Genomic DNA, 4,977 nt, shown 5'->3' with positions numbered 1-4,977 from the left:
TTCAGGCTAGTTGGAGCTCAGTGGCCGATATGCTCAAGTCCAAATACCTTTGCATGGCATATACCATCCAGTGTCCAATCCGCTTGGGGCTGGAGTCCTGTTAGATGAGCAGTTGAAAGGGTCATCTGTATGGCCAGCCAGTAGAGCATGCAACTCTTGATCTTGGGGTTGTAGGTTGGAGCCCCATGTTGGTTATAGAAATTACTTAAGAATAAAATGTATTTTAAAATAATGGAAGGAGCTCAGGGAAGGAGCCTTAGCTAGTGTAGAGAAGTCTCCCCAGGCCACCTCAGAGTGTGCCATGTTTTTAGTACAAAGCAGTCCTCCTCAAAGGAGAAACTACCTGGAAAAGAGGTGGGTTGGTAGAGGGTATGACCACACAGGTAAAGTGAGACACCAAAGCCGGAACAATATGAAAGAAATAATAAAAGAGAGTGCTATGAAGCAGGAGGCAGGAGAGATTCTTCTTTTTATATACTTTGTATTTTATTTAAAATTAATAAAATGATAAAGAGTTCTAGGTAAACAACCATTCAGTACATTTAACTGGATAATATAAAAATGTACACACTCACTAGCACGTAGGTCCTTAACCAATATTGAACATTTCAGTCTATTTAGAGTCTTCTGGAATTCCAAAATTTTTTAAAATCAGTTTTATTTTCTTCAAATTCTCTTTTGGCCCCAGATTTTATTGCAAATACATTATCACGCCATCTGTCAGCTGCTTCTTTGGTTACTTTATTTGCTTGGCCTATTTCCTCTATAACTTCCAGGTCACATTCTTTGTACTTTTCTACTTCTGCCTTTAGCTGTTCCCTTTGGTCTCAAAGTTGAAAAAACTCTTTTGCCAGTATGGTTGGTTCATGTCAACTAATTTTAGTTTCTGCTTTTTGGTAGGTCTGCGTGCTTTTGGCTTCTCTCATGTAACTGAGATTCCAGAACCTCCTACCTACATTTCCTCACATGAAGAATTTTACTTGGAAAAGCCCAACAATCAGAGGTTCCAGTCCTCTCTCAGCCAACCACACCAACATGACTAAGCTTGGAAGGACTTCTTTTACTGACAGAGCAGTAATGTCTTTCTTTTGGGGAAAAGTCTTCTCCATATCTTTAATTGAAGTACTTTTTCTATCTCAAAAAATATTTCCATCATGCAGGCTCTCTTTTCATCTGCCCTCAGTCCTTTTTCCTTTGACAGGATTTAACCTATCATGGCATGCAAGTAAGAGTGCGGTGTTTCCCAAATAAAGTGACTAACTCCTTATTAACCAGTGGTGGAAGCACAGAAGGGCAAAGGGTTCCCGCCCTTTAGTGAGAAACCATCAGATATTCACAGAAATCATCTAATTAGCATAAGGTGAAGAATTGTTAAGTTACTTTTGAGGTTGTGAGCAATTCGGAAATGTGCACATATTACAATACATAAAACCACTCCTTTGTCAAAGATCAAGAGAATCTTTAGGGGTCTCAGGTGTCCCACAACGCCTGCCCACCAGCTGGCTGACACTTTCTTTCCTGGGTCCTGATACGGGGCTGCACTTTTGGTGACTCTAATCTAGGAACCTGGGGCACTGGTCTCAAAGTGCCTCGAGGTCGTTTTGAGGCTGTGCAATGCTCGGGTCACATTCTCGAAAGCTCAGCTTGTTCAATGGAACCTGCCCTGGAAGGTGCTGGGGAGACCTTGGGGTCAGAATGGAGGGAGTTAGTGGGTCTCCACGCTCCCCTCCCTCGGCCCAGGGATACTGAAAAGGAAACGACACTAGGGTCCCATGAAATTTTCCTTTTTGGAGGAATTTGTTGGTTTGTGGTGAGAAAAAGAACTGCATTGGAATCATGTTCACCGTCTTTTCCCAAGCAAGTGGGGTCAGTGTTCTCCCCCAGGCTGGGTGGGCACCACCCTTCCAGCGCTGCTTGGGAACACCAAACCCATCGTGCTCATACCTCTGCCTTTTGCGGAGCTGCTCCCTCTGCTTGGAAAGCTATACTTAAGGTACTCGCAGAATTACCTCCTACAGACCAAAGCTGAAAGCTAGCATTTTCGGAGAAGGCCTCTCTGCACCTCCCCCAACAGACCTTTATTTTCCAAGAAGAATAAAGCACCTGTTCTTACACCAGTCACACCTTTGTAATACTGATGCTACTTGAGTTACCACTTTACAGGTAGCTTTCTAATTGTTGACAACCTTACTCCATTATCAGCCAGATTCCTTTCCATTTGCTTGCACAATGTCTGGTATATATAAAATTCTTAAAATGTTTTCAGTGCTTAAAAAGACAAATATTATCTTAATTCTTTCCCCATGAAGTCATGATAGAAAAAGAAGAAAATCATCACCTCTAAAGGATCCTGTTAAAAACATAGAAGTTGATTTTATACTAAAAGAAGATTTTAAATAGTTCACATTCTTTCCCATACTTTTTGGTGTTTCATTTGTTTTATGATTTTGAATGTTAAAGTGATATGAAGCAATCAGCCTAAAGAAATCAGAATTTTATATTGACAAAATGACATAATAAGATTCAGTTTAATGAATATATAACATCTACTGGATCTAAAACTCTAATCATTGGGGATGGGGATAGAGATGACCGTTGAATGTAAGGTGGCACTCTGGTTAAAATTTGATTTCGAGGGATTTTGAGATTATGATGAGTGGAATTTTTATCCTTCCAGCCAACAATTTAAAATTTCCAGCTGTTGTAGCATTGGGAGAAATGGCAATTTCTTCATCCTTCTGCTTCTTTTTCTTGAATTTGTCCCTTAGCCATCTAGGCATAAAGCAAGTTCTTAGAGCCAGCTGTCCAGTAAGATGACATATCAGAATCTGTGTTCCAGTAATAATAGAAATATTTGTGTCTGATGAAGCCAGGGGAGCTTTATTGCGGATTCTGCTGTCTTTTATGGGTGCAAATGTTTCTGGTTTCATAGGTGTGATGTTTATTTAATTCTGAATAACGTAGATTTTGCAAATGTGGCGTTTACTTATTGCACCAAGGGAAATAGAACAGAGGAAATGGAGACAAGTCTTCTCCTAGGGCTCCCAGGGTTCTTGGACCTAAAATTAGACTTGCTGGTGAGTTTTCTTTTTTTCTTTCTCTCTTTTTCTTGTTCTTTTTTTTTTTTTTTTTGAAAATGTACCCTCTGAAAATAGAAGTGGTATTTTAAGTCTTTTCAAAAATATGTACCCCATATATAAAGTCTATGAGATTCCTGCATAAATGATCTCAAAACATACTGTCTACATTCTACTGTTTAAAAAATTATGTAATGTATTAAAGCATCACTTTGTGTACCATCTATGAATGTTCCCCTACCTATCAAAGTGGTATTCTTTTTTTCTTTTCTTTTTTTTTTTTTAAGATTTTATTTATTCATTTGACAGAGATAAAGAGATCACAAGTAGTCAGAGAGGCAGGCAGAGAGAGATGGGGAAGCAGACTCCCCACCGAGCAGAAAGCCCGACACGGGGCTCAATCCCGGGACCCCAAGATCATGACCTGAGCCGAAGGCAGAGGCCCAACCCAATGAGCCACCCAGGCACCCCTCTTTTCCTTTTTAATTATGAAAAAAATAAATGTCTGCTCTAACATCTCTAGTAATATGAAAACATATGGAAAAAATATATATATATATTATATATACTTTTTAACTTCTTTCTCCCCTCTCATTCCAGAGCTCCAAAAGCCACCTCTATTTTCGGTCGGGTGTACATCTTCCTAAAATCCTTACTATGTGTATTAGTTTCCTAGGACTTCCATAACAAATACCACAGACAGGGGGAATTAAACAACAATTTATTTTCTTATAGTTATAGAGGCTCGATGTCCAAGATCAAACAGTTGGCAGGGCAAGTTTCTCTGGAAGCCTCACTCCTTGGCTTGCAGATGGCCACTTTCTTGCTGTGTCCTCATATAATCTTTTCTCCCCTGGGTCTCTTTGTGTGTCCAAATTTCCTCTTCTTATAAGAACACAAGTCAGATTGGATTAGGACCCACACTAACAGGCTCATTTTACCTTAATTGCCTCTTAAAAGGCTCTATCTCCAAACACAGTCACATTCTGATGTATGGCAGTTAAGATTTCCACATTTGATTTTTTTGGGGGGAGGGGAAGCAATTCGGTCCATAATCCTATACATAGATGCAGTATCTATTTCTAGCTTAGGAAGGAGTACAGTACATATATTTTCTTGTGATTTTTCACTTAACAATATAACAAGATCATTCCATGTTGATAGTTCTCTTCATAGACTACAAAGTTCCCTGGTATAGGTAATCCATAACATTTAACTATCACATTGTCAGTGGATATTTAGCTTGCTCCCAGTTAGTTGCTATCATATACACTTCAGTATTGGCTATCCTTGTAAAGCATCTTTTTTTTTCATATGTGTGATTAGTTCTTTAGGGATTGATTGATAGGATTGGAAATTATGGGTCAAAGTGTAGACCAATTATATGTTTTAAAATATTTGGGGCGCCTAGGTGGCTCAGTGGGTTAAGCCTCTGGCTTCGGCTCAGGTCATGGCCTCAGGGTCCTGGGATCGAGCCCCACATCGTGCTCTCTGCTCAGCAAGAAGCCTGCTTCCCCCTCTCTCTCTCTGCCTGCCTCTCTGCCTACTTGTGATCTCTCTCTCTAATAAATAAATAAAATCTTTAAAAAAATTTAAAAAAATATTGCAAATTGTGGTCCCAAGAGGTTCAATTTATATTCACAAGAAGAGAACTTGAGAGTGACTATCAATCTCAACATTTACCAACTTTGAATATTATCAATATTTTAAAAAATTTTATATATATGATGGACAAACTTACTGTTTTAATATGAATTTCTTTATAACTGAAAAGGTTGAACATCTTTTAATATGTTTCATATGTAATTTTGTAATCTTGTGAAATGTCCTTTTATATCAGATGTCCATTTTTCTATTGGGTTGTTGGTCTTTTTCTCATTTATAATAGTTCTTCATATGT

At 38.7% G+C, this 4,977-nt stretch overlaps 1 pseudogene across 1 annotated transcript; it reads right to left on the bottom strand.

Annotated features, from left to right (window-relative positions):
- Window positions 1-613: 613 nt before the first annotated feature.
- LOC308341616 (meiotic nuclear division protein 1 homolog) lies at window positions 614-1,838 on the bottom strand (annotated as a pseudogene). Its single transcript has 2 exons — window positions 1,590-1,838; window positions 614-1,192 (listed from the first exon to the last, which is right to left on the bottom strand). The product of its transcript is annotated as a meiotic nuclear division protein 1 homolog (transcript).
- Between the last annotated feature and the right edge of the window lie 3,139 nt (window positions 1,839-4,977).

This window comes from Martes martes (assembly GCF_963455335.1).
Source record: "Martes martes genome assembly, chromosome: 4".
Taxonomy (NCBI): Eukaryota; Metazoa; Chordata; class Mammalia; order Carnivora; family Mustelidae; genus Martes; species Martes martes.
This window is presented reverse-complemented; position numbering and strand designations above follow the sequence as displayed.